This window comes from Hemicordylus capensis, chromosome 3 (genome assembly GCF_027244095.1).
Source record: "Hemicordylus capensis ecotype Gifberg chromosome 3, rHemCap1.1.pri, whole genome shotgun sequence".
Taxonomy (NCBI): domain Eukaryota; kingdom Metazoa; phylum Chordata; class Lepidosauria; order Squamata; family Cordylidae; genus Hemicordylus; species Hemicordylus capensis.
The window spans coordinates 147402490-147417847 of NC_069659.1; the positions used below are offsets into that span (position 1 = coordinate 147402490).

Sequence of the window (15358 nt, forward strand, 5' to 3'; positions counted from 1 at the left end):
CTTCATGAACTGAGGGCTTTCAGGCAGTTTTTTCTGAGGATAACCCCTGGCACATAGAAAAGTCTGGGCCTAGACTGATGTTATTTCCCATATCTGTGTTCCTTGGTGAAGAGCAGCCAATGAAAATAGCCTGATGTTTTTATTAGCTTTGGTTTTGAGCTTGCACTGCACCTTGTAGTTTTAGTTCAGCTCCAGGGCAGGACATTTTGTCCTCATTACAAGTGGTAATGGGAGGCAGACAGGGGCTGAGTGTGTTGCTTGGAGCTAGGACCCTGGCAGCATCAGCTCTCAGCTGCAATGTCTCATAGTGACCAATGGGGGTGTGGTTTGGGGTTATGGATAAAAATACTGAACTCCTCTCCTCTTTCTTCTTCCAGTGTTAGTCTCCATTTTGTCTCTCCAGAGATGGCTGTTTGTTTTGGACACTCTCGTCAGCCATGAGCTACAGCTGAAATTAAGCTGCAGGCTTTTTCACATTTGTTTGTAACCCTTTCTTTAAATAAATCCTTGTAGTTCTTCAATACTAAAGAACGGTCTCAAGACCTCTTGCTTTGCTGCTTTCTCACCAAATTGGTTTTGCTTGGCTACTTGGAGACTGAACTGCCATTCTCCCCCTACAAAGGGTTACAGACCCAGAAACCAGTAAATAAAAGATAAAAGCCTAGAGAGTTAAATAGAAAGCAAAGCAAAGAGAAAAGCTTTGAAAATGGAGACAGCACAAGGATTCCAGTTGATTGAAAGGTTGCAAGGCCCTGAGTAGGAGCTCTGGTCTTTCAAGATGGAGATGCTCCTCAAGAGTCATGGACTTGGCAGTGTTCTGCACACCCAGTGTCCTGCAGATGCAGGAAAGGAGCAGAAAGAATGAGACAGAGCAGATGAAAAGACATCAGGAATGATTTGCTTGGTAGTGAGTGACCCAATCTTAGTGCATCTAAGAGGTAAAGAAAATGCAAATAAGAAGTGGGAAACTCTGAAGGGATTATATATATTTAAAAGTCTGTGGTTTCCAAAGTGCATCTTGTAAGAAAATGGAACAATAAAAGACTTCGAGGAGAAAGTCTGTCCAAGCACATAAATGAAATGTTAAAAATATCTAGGTAACTGCAAGCTCAAGAAGTAATCATGCCAGATGCAGTCTTGATAGGATTGCTGTGGAATAGTTTGTCACATTACTTTGATAGTATGACTAGTGCCTTGGAAGTCAAAGAGGATGCAGACTTACAATTTGTAATTAACTGTCTAGAGGACTTTGATTGCCGCAGAAGGGATGATAAACAACCAAAGGAAAGTGAAGAAAATGCATTTAGAACCTTGGAGGTTCTAAATAAAAGGTTTTATTTGTGGAAGCCCCAAACACTTGCAGAATAAGTGTCCAAAGAATAAAGAGTTTGCAGACAAAAGGCAAGCAAAACAAAGTTGCAAAGAGTCTGAGTCATCTGGGAACGCAGAGTGCAGAACTTACAAGCAATCAGGGAATAAACCTAATAAGCAAAGAATATACCTTGCATGAACAGATAGAGGCTATTCCCACAAACACTGGAAAGCAGACTAAGGGAGCTTAGCCCTCTTTCCAGTGTTCAGTGTTTGTGGGAACCACTGGGCTCGCAGGTGAGCCCGGTTTTCCCAAGGCGGCTAGCCTGCCTAATTCCCCCTCCTCTTGTATGAGGTTAATGGATTGAGCACTCCATTAACCTCATTTTTTTGCTCATGTGTCACCGTGGCACATGGCGACACATGAGTAGACCCCTGACCGGGAGGCTGAAGCTAGCCTCCCGGGCTCGGGGGTCTCTCCAGGATGCCCTGTGTGCTCATGTGGGGCATCCTGGGACTTCTGGGGGCTACCCGGCCCCCGATCTCTGCAGCCCCCACCGGCTCCATGACAGAGCCAGCAGTCATGTGGGTGACCGATCCGGCCACCCAGGGCTGCACTTTGATCTTCTGTGGGGAGAGCGGGCTAAGCCCGCTCTCCCTGCAAACCCGACAGAAGCTCTTCTCACTGATCATGAGAAGAGCTTCATAAAGTTGTGGAAGCCAAGTCTGAGAATGCAGCAGTGGCATTTGCATTGACTCAGGTGCCACAAACAACCTGATCAGAGAAAGGGAGAGATTTATAAACCTAGATACAAGTTTTAAAATCCCTATATATTTGGTAGATGGAAAACTGATGTATGTAGAAGGAAAAGGATCTCCACAGTTGTTCTGCAAACTGGAGAAAGGAGAAAACATTGGATTAAGAATTGAAGAAGCTTTGTATGTGCCTACTCTAGAAACATGTCTGATGTCTGTAAAATATGCTACAGAAAGGGGCTATGAAGTAAAATTTAAAGGAAAATTTAACAGGAATTGCTTATGAAAGCAGTTTTACAAGAGAATTGATTGTTTGAAGTAGAATGTGTGACTGAAAAGGCCAAAACAGTGAAAGAACACACACACAAAGAATGTCTGAATTTGTGGCATAGAAGGTTAGGCTATAGAGATGCCAAAATGGCTGAAAAGCTGGCTGAAAAGCTGGATTTGGTAAAGGGTCTAAAAATAGCCCCCTGCAGCACTGAATCAAAGTATGCGTGGTGTATAAGAGCAAAGACAATACAGCCTGCTTTTTTCCACACAAAGAAAGAGAAACACAGCATCCTTTGGATCTGATTCATTTATTCATTTGTTCAACTAGTTTAAAGGAATATTTCTAGCATGTGTAGTTTAGGGGAAATGCCTTTATGGAAAGGTGCCCTGTCCTGCCAGCAGGAGGAAAGGGCATACATGCTCACAGTGGATACATGTCACTTGGCATGGTGAGCTGCACTGTATGAACCAGTTCAAAGAGACTTTGCCAAAGGCCATTGTGGCTGGTGATGATGGGAGCTGTAGTCCAACAACATCTGGGGACCCAAGATTGGGAACCTCTGGGCTAGTCACATCCCATCACTGATGGCCTTTCCCCCCAAAAGCATTGCATTGAGATTGCAGAGACCACTTTCAAATGAAAGCATAACCTTTCTGCCTCTGATGAATATGAGTTCTTTCCTATGGATTCAGTTGATGATGTCTCCAAACTCAAGCACTTGGAGATGATAATGAACAAGTTTCACATGGTTTAATAACTTGAAAGTAGGGGTGAGAGACTAGTAGTACATAGTTCATAGTACACTAGTGTTTTCAGGCCCGTTGCGATAACGGGTGCTAGTAGGGGAGAGTTTCCCCCCCCGCCCCACTTCCTCTGGCCTTCCCCCCCCCCCCCCGCCCTCCCAGCTGGCCGAGACTTCCTTACCCGAAGCAGCCCGCGACAGTCGGGCGATCTAAAATCCATTTTTTGCGAAGAAGAGAGGAGCTCCCCAACAGAGCTCCTCTCTGTGCTAAGCCAATGCCGAAACTGCTGCTATGGACGCAAAGGACGCCTATTGCGTCCTTTGCGTCCATAGCAGCAGTTTGGGCATTGGCTTAGCACAGAGAGGAGCTCTGTTCGGGAGCTCCTCTCTTCTTCACAAAAAATGGATTTTAGATCGCCCGACTGTCGCGGGCTGCTTCGGGTAAGGAAGTCTCGGCCAGCTGGGAGGGCGGTTGGCGGCCATGGCGGCGGCCGCGGAGGCATTCTTCTGGGCCATTTTGGCCCTTAATCATTTGGTGGGGGGGAGTGGGGAAGGAGTATTTGGGCAGCTGGGAGGGCGGGAGAGTGGGCAGTGGCGGCGGCCGGGCGGACTCTGGGGGCGCCGCTGCCGGTCCGGTCCGCCCCGCCCCGCCTCACATTCCCGGCCGGTCTCGGGCCCCAAGGACTCGCAGCCGCCTGGCTGCGGTGGCGGCGCCAGGCCTCGGCGGCGGCTCCCCCACCGCCTCCTCCCCCCGCCCAGCTTCGGCGGCGCGGCTCCGCCGCCGCCTTGGCCAGTCTCCCTCTTCCCCACATTCCCAGCTTCTTCGGGGCGGCCGCTTCTGGCCGCCCAAGATGGCCACCGGGTGCCGGACGTCGTGTCTCCCTTGCCCTGTTCTGCGCATGCGCTCCGCGCATGTGCAGAACAGGCCAGGGAGGCACGGACACACGCTTGGTGTCCGTCCACGGACGGACACCAAGCGTTTTATTAGAGAGGATGTAATGTCTATGTACATGTACTGCATGTAGACAAACCTGCTCTCTGAGAAGTGACCTATATATCGGCTGAGATTGATGTTTCTCTATATTTGATTGTGATTTTTTAATGTGTTTGCACTTCTTATTTTCATTGAGAATTCCATGTAACAGTGTTTGCGATGTTTTGCTTAATGAAGCACAGTTTAAATTTAACCTGTTGGTGCTACTGTGTTATGCATTTTGACTATGACTGTGTGTTGACACAAACGCACACACGCTTACTTGGTGTATCCCTCCTCACAGAAGATGGATTTGGAGACGTACCAAACGGAACCCATCTTTTTAAACAGTGTCTCATTTTAATCTCTTAATGTGGATAAAGCTGGCCAAGGTTAATATGTAATCTTTGGCAGTTTGTCTTTGCAGTTGTAACAAAGGCTCTTCAAAGAAGTCAATGTTTGCATTTACTATTGTTTTCTGATAATGCCACAGTCAGAATCCTGACTCCTAGGTTTTATTATTTTGTAGCTTGCCATCTAGCTACACTAGACACTAGAACTCCAAGATCCAAGCCAGCATTAATCCAGTTTTCAGAGGGTTGATGTTAGTTGATCTACAGGGGCAGAAGCGGCAAGGTAGGCGACTGGAGCGCAAGTGGAGAAAGACTCGACTAGAATCCGACAGATTACAACATAGAGCACATTTAAAGATCTATGCTCAGGCATACGTGTGGCAAAGAAGCAGCTCTTTTCTGCCCGTATTGCATCTGTGAGTTCACGTCCAGCGGAGTTGTTCAGGGTTGTGAGGGGGTAGTAAGTGCCCCCCCTTCCTTGAATCAGAATTGCTGGTGACTCTGGGCCTAGTGTACAGTATGCATACTCAAAATCATTAGCAGTGATGGTAAAGTCAGGGAGGAGATCAAAAGCCAGTTTACCAAGAAGCCTACCATGTCTTGTGGCCCCTGAGATTCTGAAATTTCATGGGCATCAAATTCAGACATCAATTGTGATTCTCCAGGTAGAATTCAAGCTTAAGTTGCAATTCCTTTGTGGTCTTGGAGAGTGGATTTATTTCCTTCTGAAGCTTCATCCCTAGATTCAAAGCTTCATTTGCAGTTCCTGTAATTTCATCCCATTTCATTTCATTTCATTTATTACATTTCTGTCCCTGCACATACCAACATCACATGGTGGTTTACAACGCAAACGAAAAAAAAGTAATGAAACCCAAATTAAAACAGTTATAAAATTTTAAAAACAATTTAAAACAGCAGAACAACAGTAAAAACCAACTTACAGCTAATCAAAGGCTTAGTGAAATAAATGTGCCTTGAGCGCTCTTTTGAAACCTGCTAGAGATTGGGAAGCTCTTACAACAACAGGGAGTTCATTCCCATGCCTCGGGGCGGCCACAGAAAAAGGCCCAACCCTGAGTCTCCATCAGATGAACTGGGGGCAGCCTCAGATGGGCACCTCCAGAAGATCTTAATACACATTGAGGGTTCTGAAGGAGAAGGCACTCCCTTAAATACCCTGGAGCCAAGCCATTTAGGGCTGTATAGCTGATCATCAGGACTTTATATTTTGCCTAGAAATGTATAGGCAGCCAGTGTAATGCTTTTAAAATAGGAATAATATGGTCTCTTCAGGTTGCCCCAGAGACCAACCTGGCTGCTGCATTTTGTACCAATTGCAGTTTCCATATTATGTACAAAGGCAGCCCCACATAGAGCACATTCCAGTATTTAGCGAACAGGCCTGTAATTTTTTTGCTCCAGAGACTTAAAGGCTTTCCCCCATCTTTGTTTAAATCATGCCTGAGTTGCTGCAGGCTCTCTGCTAGGCCTTTAGGAATTTGCTGCTGTAGCAGGATCTTCTGCAGATTTCAGGGGGCGTTGTTGGGCCTTCCTCTTCAGTTGCTTGGCCTGAAAATGGAACAGCTCTGTAGGCTTCAAAATGCATTTTTGAGGATCTCTCTAGCTGAAGTAGAGCTTTTTGGTACATTAACCAGATCTGATTAACATTTTAGCTGTTTTTTGTAGGCTTTAGGTGTTGGAGATGGAGTTCCAGTGCATCATCCTTTTTGCACCAACTGTCCTAATGACCACTAGGGACATTGGGAATAGAGGTGGTTAGTGAGGGTCTCCTTACCTGTCCCTGCTTTACCTCTACTCTATGGCCTCTGCCTTGACTCTGTATTTCCTGTGGAGAGTTAGTCCACTTCCTTTCCTCCTGGAGAGTAGGTGGAAACATCTCTCTCCCTCCACCTAACTATTATGTAGCTTTTAGACAGGGCTAGGTCTAATCTAGAATACATCCAGAATGTATTTCACCAATAAACCCATTTAGTTTGGATTGTACAACAATCTCCACACTTGTTCTTTAAATGACTGTAGTAACAAAACTCTGCACTCTACTCTGTAACTGGAGTGGGCAGCTTCCTTTGTTGGCACTTTGAAAAATAATTACAAACTCCAACTTTAGGACACTATTAAGAGGCTTTTTCTGGTGACAGGGTGAGGAGCATTTGGATTAAGACACAATCTTAATTAGTGGCATCACCACCACCCCACTTTAAGCACCTGCACGTGCAGTAAATGTACTAGTAATATGATGCATAAGTTCACAAGAGGTCTGGCTTGAGGAGCTGCCAGTTCTGATAGAGCCCTTCTAGAAATCGACCACATCAGGATGCAGATGAGACATTATTGAATGATCCACCAGTGTTGGAAGAAAATATAGTCTTTCTTTCTTTCTTTTTCTGTTACATGAACATACCAGAACCAAAATAGCCTTAAAAAAAATGAGTATGCTTTTTACTGTTTGCCCCATTGATTAAAATTGGCAATCACCAATTAATCCACTCAAGCCTGAGTTGATTCATCAACAATTACACAAACCCTTTCAGTACAGGTTATTTTAACATGTGTAACACCAGTCTGCAATGCTGTTAAAATGCTTTAGGGGTTTAAGCAGTGTTACATCTCAATAAAACATGGACATGTTGCACTTTCTGTGGAAGAGTTAGGAGTTTGGTGACTGCTGTTTTTAGAACTGTGGTGTGAACAGTGTTGCTATTGATGAGGAATATACAGTATGATAATATATGCTGCTTACACTTAAGAACAGGATGAAAATCCATGCTTTATTAAAGAGAAGGCTCCATCTACATATATAATTCTCTAAGGCGTACCCTTGGCTAATCCTGTGTGTGGCAGCTCTTGTGAGAGTTTGCAAGGAAAAGCACCTGATTGGGCAGTGGGGATTCCATATGCAGATAGGGAGGAAGAGCCTGTGATGGTTAGGTCAGTTGGAATGCAACTGTTACTGGTGGGAAGATGTTCTTGATTGTAGAGGAGATGAATCTGTCTATCTTTCTGTCTATCTATCTGTCTGTCTATCTATCTGTCTATCTATCTATAAGGATAGTTGGCAGGGGTCTGCAAAGAGAAGAGTTGTGAGGGAGGAAAGAGCCACTTCAGGAGAAGGAGGCTGCCGTTGTGTGAATTGGATGAGGAAACATGATGAACAAGATCTGTTAACTCAGGAAGAGAGAGAGAGAGAGAGAGAAGGAAGAAAGACAGAGGGGAAGAGCGAGTGGAGGAGAGAGAAAGAGAGAGAAAGAAGGGTGGGGAGAGAAAGAAGGAAAGGCAAGGGACAGGCCTGAGTCTGTCAGCAGCCTGAGGGGGATGAGTGGTCATGACGGCGCCTATTGGCAGAAAGAAAGGGCCCAGTCAACCACTGCTGCTGTTTGGAGCTACCGAGGCCATTGGCGGAGGGAGGCAAGCGGGCAAGGGATGGGCTCAGGCCTGTCAGTGGCCTGAGGGGAATGAGCGGCCATGACAGTGGTGGCAGTGAGGAAGAGACTAGTCAACTGCTGCTGCTGCTACTCCGGTGGGGAGGAGCAGGACCAGGGCTCGGGTGAGGTTGGGGCAGTTTCTGGGGATAGGGGGCTGCAGCTTGGCCAATAGGTACCAGCAATGCTGTAGCCATGACCAAGAGGGTGAGGGGGATGGAGTAATGTGATGGAGGAGTGACCAAGATGAGTGAGGAGGATGGACGCAACTGGATGGAGGAAGAGGAGCAGGAGTGCGGCTCAGGTGAGGGTGGAGAGATCTCTGAAGTGAACGGGGCTGTGCCAGGGGGTGAGGGGAGCAATCAAGTACTAGGGTGTGGATGCTCTGCTCAGGTTAAGCTAGTTATTAATAAATATTATAAAGTGTTGCTTTCAGAAGCATTTATTAGCAATGACACATATGTGTCTTTTTTCTTCTTATTACATTTCTATATCATACTGGTAGCCTGGAAATATTAATATGCATTTAATATTTACAAAATGTGATACACTGTATTAGGTGTTTTGTGTGTATCAGTTGAGACCCTTGCTTATAGGCTCAGTGTCTAATAATTAACAATAATTAATGAAGCTCTTGCTTCATTTTCCTTATGCCCAGAATGTTACTCCTTGAGGATGGTCTGTGTTTTCAAGAACTAAATGATGGAAATCTTTATTCACAATCACTTCATTAACATAATTAAATATTATAATTATTGTTGTTAAAAACAAAACACTGACGTACAGAGCAAGGATGCACCAGTGCAGTGAAAGAGCAGCCTACTAGAACTTCCCAGCTAACTGCACTAATGCAGTAGGAAATATACTGCACAATGCTATGTGTGCATTACAATGTTGCAAATGCAAAAATTGAACACAATGCTCCATTTTGTGCCCTTATTGCATTTTTGCAATTGCAGCATTGTAATATGCACATAGTGTTGCACAGTATGTCAGCCAATATGGTGATACGTAATCCATGTGTCAGAGTGAGAGGAGTTAGTCTTGCCACCGTTTGAATCAGCTATTGATACTATTCTCTACCTTCCATTTTAAAAAGATATAAAGTTTGAATAAGGCGTGTTGTAGCACATGAGACCAGAGATCATACAGCTTGCAAACAGGGAGCTAGTAAAATTCCTAGAATAGCCTCTGGGAACATAAGAGCCCTGATGGCTCAGACCAGAGGTTTATCTATTCTAGTATCCTGATACCCGCAGCTGCTGTGGGTAACCCCCTAGTTAGCCAGTGCCTCATGGAAGGCAATAGTTCTTTCCTGCCGTTGCTCCCTACCAGCTGGTATTAAATGGTATGCTGCCTCTGAAGAAAGATAGTCTGGAGAAGCCACTTGTCAGTTTTACCTCTGCAGTGAGCTCAGCTAATGCTTCAAGGGAGAAAAAAACCGGAAGCTTTGCTGTCAAGTGCAGTAAAACGTAGCAAGGGACTTCTTCACATTAGTCTGTTTCAGCTCCTGTGCAAATTCTGTCTTAGTGGACTGAGCATGGAGTTGAGGGTCACCACATGACATGAGTATGGGCGAGGGGCCTTGTGACACTCACTGTCCGCGATTTCATGGCCATTATTGAATAAACACATACACCAAGCAGATGGCGTTCAGCACTCCAGCTTCTAACGGTCTTGCTAGCCTCAGAAATAATTGCATTTCCCCAGCAATAAAAGACTTCAGTTTGGAGTTCTGGGAAAATGTTATCTGCCCAACAGAGAAGTGATTCCCAGAGGAAAGATGTCTGGATCTTACCCAGAAAATGAACAACTAGAGCACATTTTTTGGTGTGAAATTAATTTTCTGGAAGAACCCAAGTATTAACTGTTGCTTAATGTAGATATCATTTAAAAATAATGAAGGAACTAGAACTTGAGGTTCTCTGGTAGGATGCAAGTTTTAACTGTTCTTTAATGAAGACATTATTTACTAAATAACAAAGGCACTAGAACTTTAGGTGCAATGGAGAGTCATTAAACTCATTGACAATTTTGTCTTTGGTGGCAATGGGAGGAAAATTGCAGTGTTTGGATTTGGTATAGCTAATTATGCATTCTTTCTTTTGGCTCAGAGCTTCAGGGTGGAGGTGGTGGTTGGGAGATTTTAATTTACACTGGCATGAAGATAAAAATTAGCAGAACCAAGAATAAGGAAGTGTTTGCTTGTGGGAAATATTTCTTTATTATTTATCATACCTGACTTGGTAATAAATCACAATAGAGTTATTAAGTATACTACCGGAAGTTTCTTCTTCTCCTTTCCTTCTCCTTGTAAAGCCACATTATACATCAAATCCCAAGCTGAGGATTCCTGCTGTGAATATGTCATGTGGCAATGTCAGTCATATTATATTAACTTTTATGACAAGTATAAGAGAAACTGTATTTATCAGAGGGAAGGGAGGAAAATCACTTTCTGGCACTTCTCTTGCTTATATCAGAGAATTGTTAAGTAAGTTTGCTCTGCACTCAAAAATGTGCACCATTAATAATATAAACAATTTATGAGGCTGAGGTATGAGGATGCCCATCTGAAGAACATAGCACTGGAAAAGCCTATGATATGCCCTTTGGAATACCTTGTTTGTACAAGGGAGAATGGTGAACTCCAGAATTAACCAGACTTTTTAAAAAATGGTGGCAAAATGTGAGTGGGGTGGTGGAATGCACTGCCAAGAAACCTAATTTGGAACTAATTCAGAGTCCAAATTAACTTTCTAGATGTCAGAAGGTATGCAGGGAATGGATCTATTTACTCTGTTTTAGTTTCAGACTAGATTTGAAATGGAGTTTCATTCATCCTGACAGCCAGTCTAGAGTTTCATCATCTCCTTTGTACATTATTCTACTCCAGTTTACACCAGCTGCTGCGGAAGCTGAATTTTGTCCATTTGGAAGACTCTCACTCAGCCCAGAGTGCTGGATTAAATTATATTCAAATGAAAGCACTATTCAGACACTGAGAGTATTCTAACAATCACTAGAAACCAGGCCAAGGGAGCCCAGCCTGGTTTCTAGTGATCGTTATAACTACCAGGCTCACCCACGAACCAGTGGTTCCATGGTGACTAGCCCACCTAGGAACCCCTCCCTTTAAACAAGGTTAATGGAGCTCTATCTCCATTAACCATGTTTTTGCAATTGTGCGATGCTGCAGCGCGGCTTTACGGTGTGTCAACTTTCGTGGAGACCCCCGCTGGAGGACTCCAACAAGCCTCCTGACCTCAGGGGTCTCTCCAGGATGCCCTGCACACTCACACGGGGCATCCTGAGACTTTTGGGGGCTGGCTGGCTCCCAATTCCTGCCACCCCTGCCAGCTCCGTGACGGAGCAATCGCGTGGCCGGCAGATCCAGACACCCAGGGATGGCTCCCCACACAAACCCTAATGGCGTTTCACACTAATCATGTGAAACGCTTCATCATGTTGTACTTGCGCTTCAGATGTCTATACACATGCACATGTTTTTGTGTCAATGACTGCATTCATTTAAAAAATGAAACAGGGTACAGGTCCCTCAAATATACTGTTGTGCATCCATTGAGTATAATGTGTGAATAACTGTTCCTGTGTACAGATCTGTACCTGTGGACACTGTACACAGATTGAATGTTGATCGCAGTGTGTGAAAAGAGCTACAGCTACGCCTTGGTTTGATTCAGAATTTGTTAATTATATTTTTAGTGAACATTAGTGAAAAACCATTTCTCTCTCAGCTCATAATGTTGGTACATGTGTACTGCTGGTGCCTTGGACACATGTGCCTTATTGTACTTATCCCCAGAAATATGCTATTCTCCCAACAAGGTATAATTATGATCATAGGTTTGCTTTATGAGTCTGCATAAGTCTGCAGCCTTAAGGCCCGAACCTATGCATATTTACTCAGTAGCAGGTCCCACTGAGATCAATGGGATTTACATCTACAAGTGTATATATATATATATTGCATCTATTATTCCAAGATAATTGCGCAAAAATATGAGAGAGTTTTTGGTTACCTTTTGATTTTATATGAAAGAAACCTTTTTCCTGTAAAGCCATGTCAATAGGGCTTTCTTCATCAATAAAAAAGGGGCCAATTTGTTTCTGATTAATCTTTTAAAACCCCAGGGAAAAGTTGACTTTTGCACAAGAAATAAAAATCTTAACCTTTGTTTACGTTTATTATTAGATGCAGACTCTGGTAGGTGAGGACCAGCCACAGGTGCACTCATTATAGTGGGAACTACTGAAGAGGGAATGAAAAGAGATACAGCTGGGAACAATTATTTCTCAGAGAAAAGAGAAAGCACCTGGGTAGAGAGTTGCACTTTATTTAGAGGTCAACATAGTATAGGAATTGGGTTTTAAATACAGCAAACAGCCAAATTATAAAAGGATGAAGACACCGCTGCTAGACTACCATTGTTGTGCTGAAGCAGCTGGGGACGACAGTGGTTTTATTTTCATTTCATTTCCCTGACTTCCCTCAAATAATCTTGGGAATTGTAGCTTGGTGAGAGTCCAGAAATGTCTGTTTGGTATCTCTAGCCCCTCTTCCTGGCACTAAACTACAGATCCCAGGATTCTCTGGAAATAAGGAAATCAATTGAAGCCTGTTGTCCAGATATGCTCTGAGTCCCACTGGATTTTTCAGTATATTTGGTTGGTTTCAATATCTCTCCTACTCCCTTCTCATAATGAAGTGATCATCATTCCATAAGGGACTTTTAGAAAACACTGAATTAAGAGGGGAAACTTTGCATAAATTTCCCTGCCCTTTTCAAAGAGAGAGCTGGTCTTGGGGTAGCAAGCATTGTCCCCTTTGTTATTATTACATTTATATCCTGCTCTTCCTCCAAGGAGCCCAGAGTGGTGTACTACATACTTCAACCCTGTGAAGTAGGTTAGGCTGAGAGAGAAGAGACTGGCCCAGATTCACCCAGCTAGTTTCATGGCTGAATGGGGATTTGAACTCGGGTCTCCCCACTCCTAGTTCAGCACTCTAACCACTACACCATGCTGGCTCTTTGCTAAGCCTTTTGCTAAGCAGGGTCCACCCTGTTTGCATTTTAATGGGAGACTACATGTGTGAGCACTATAAGATATTCATATTAGGGGATGAGGCCACTCTGGGAAGAGCATCTGAATGCTTGCATGCAAGAAGTTCCCAGTTCCCTCCCTGACGTCTCCAACATAGGACTGAGAGAGACTCCTTCTTGCAGCTTTGGAGAAGCTGGTGCCAGTTTGGATAGACAATACAGAGATAGATGGACTAATGGTCTGACTCAGATTTGCTTCTCCAACTCCTGGTTACTTTCAGCGTTTTGATCTAGAGGGTGATAATACGTCTCTAGGAACACATTTCCTCTCATTCCTTGTATTATCACCTATAATTATTATGTGGCGGACTGGTCCTCCCAGGTTTTCTAGCTTATTAGATTCTTTCCCTTCTTTTACATACAGTGCTACTCCACCCCCAATTCACCTTTCCCTGCCCTTTCTATAGAGTTTATACCCAGCGATAACAGTGTCCCACGGGTTCTCACTGTTCTACCATGTTTCGTTATGCCCACTATAGCTATGTTTTCATTAGCAACCAAGCACTCCAGCTTGCCCATCTTGGTTCAGAGGCTTCTGGCATTGGTATATAAACACCTATACTCCTAGTCTCTTACCTAGCATTGGCATGTGCCATAACACTGACTGTCATTTGACCTTTTTGACCAGCCTTCTGTTAGAGGTTGTTGATTTTTACCCACAATAGGTAAAACAGCAGAGCACTAAGGAATGAGCACACACTCCAGTTACAGAGCAGGTAGCAGAGGATGGTTTGGATATTGCAGCTATTTAGAGAAAACACATGGAGATCCTTCTATGACTAAACACTAAATATTTATTGGTTAAATACACTTAGATAGGAAAGACCTATATCTAATCTAAAGGACTACATAATGTATCGGTAAGGAGAGAGAGATGTTTCCATCTGCTCTCTAGGAGGAAAGGAAGGATTGTGACTCAGCACAGGAAGTGCTGCAGAGTCAGTTCAGGGGTCATAGTGTAGGGACAGATAGGGAGACCCTGACTCACTGTCTCTACTCCCAATGCCCCTAGTGGTCATTAGGACAGTTGGTGCAAAAGGTCGATGCACTGGAAGTTCATCTCCAACACTTTCATGTGCTTCTGTCTGGTCTACTCCTGGTTCTACTCTGTCTCCTTCTGGTTTATCTGAAATGTTTGTACTCTCACACCTTAGGATTTTGTTTGCCGAACCAGATACCATACAGTTCCTGTCAGCAATCCCCCAGACATCATTTTAAAAGCTGCTCTGCAGCCTTTTTTAATTTAAGCACCACAATCTGGATCCAACTTGGTTCAAGTGAAACCTGTCCTTTTTGTACATGCCTTGCTTGGCCCAAAATGCATAGGCCTAACTGGGGGGGGCAGGGGGGGCATGTCCCCCGGGCGCCACTGAGGTGGGGGCGCCACGCCAGTCCCTGCCACCCCCACCCCATTGCCCACCTGCCCAGCCCCAGGACCCCTCAGCCACTTCCCTCCAGCTCCGGCCTGGGATCGGCAATGAGGCCTGGGATCGGCAAGGCCTGCAAACTGCAGAGCTCTTCTCTCCCCGCCTCTCAGCTGATCGGCGGGTGGGTGGGGCTTCCAGAGAGGCCTCCGAGTAGGCCTCCCTGAAGCCTGAACTCGAGTAGGCCCCAAGGAAGGAAGGAGGAAGCAGGCAGCAGACCCTCTGCCCATACCAGACCATCCAGAACAGCTATTGCTAGGTAGGCTGTGAATTCCTTTTTGTGGTTACCCCCATATATAGGGATCTGCTTGCCATAGGGCTTTGATATGGGGGGGTGGGGCAAGACTGAGAAGTCTCTGAATATTTAATTTAAAACAGACTGAAAAATGTGCTGGCTTTAAAAACAAAAACTATCTAAAAAGGCCTATAGGTGGCTTGTTTCATGTCAGAAAATTACAAACACTTCTGGAACAAGTATATTTTATTTATTTTCATTCATTCATTCATAAATGCACTTATGTTCAAGTTGTTTTGCAATCCAGAAGGTCTGAGTGAGAACTGTGAAGCATGTGTTGTGATTTTATTTTATTTTATTTTATTTTTCTTGTGTGTGAACTGCTCCCCAATAACTTGCAGGGACTTCAGGGTAAATCTGGCCAACATGTGAATGCAGCCCCTCCATTCCAGAGGAGATGTGTGTTAAAGCGCTTTAAAAGCCTCGTGTGAAAAACCTCCTGGAATCAAACTTTACTGAATTTGTTCAGAATTCTGAGAAAACAAACATAGGTTCACCCTGCACAGTTGAAAGTCTCCTTTGCTAATCTGCAGCGAGGGGGCCATTTTAATAATTAGCGTTGTTAGTGTGTTCTAGGCATTAAAAGTAGCACAAATATATAGTACTCAATGTATATCACTATATACTGTGAAGTGTGCATGTGTGTATTCAGTGAAATGTA

The 15358-nt window shown here is 44.3% G+C and overlaps 1 protein-coding gene across 3 annotated transcripts in view; it reads left to right on the top strand.

The window, feature by feature from the left end:
* FGF14 (fibroblast growth factor 14) overlaps positions 1-15358 on the top strand; it is a 474303-nt gene that overhangs the window by 190526 nt on the left and 268419 nt on the right. Inside the window, exon 1 of one of the 3 annotated variants that reach the window (XM_053311449.1) lies at positions 14592-14661. The exons of 1 other annotated variant lie outside the window; for it this stretch is intronic. The gene's annotated coding sequence lies outside the window, so the exon portion shown is untranslated. Of the gene's footprint in view, positions 1-14591; positions 14662-15358 lie in introns of those variants that run through there. One more of the 3 variants, XM_053311450.1, reaches the window with a different exon arrangement.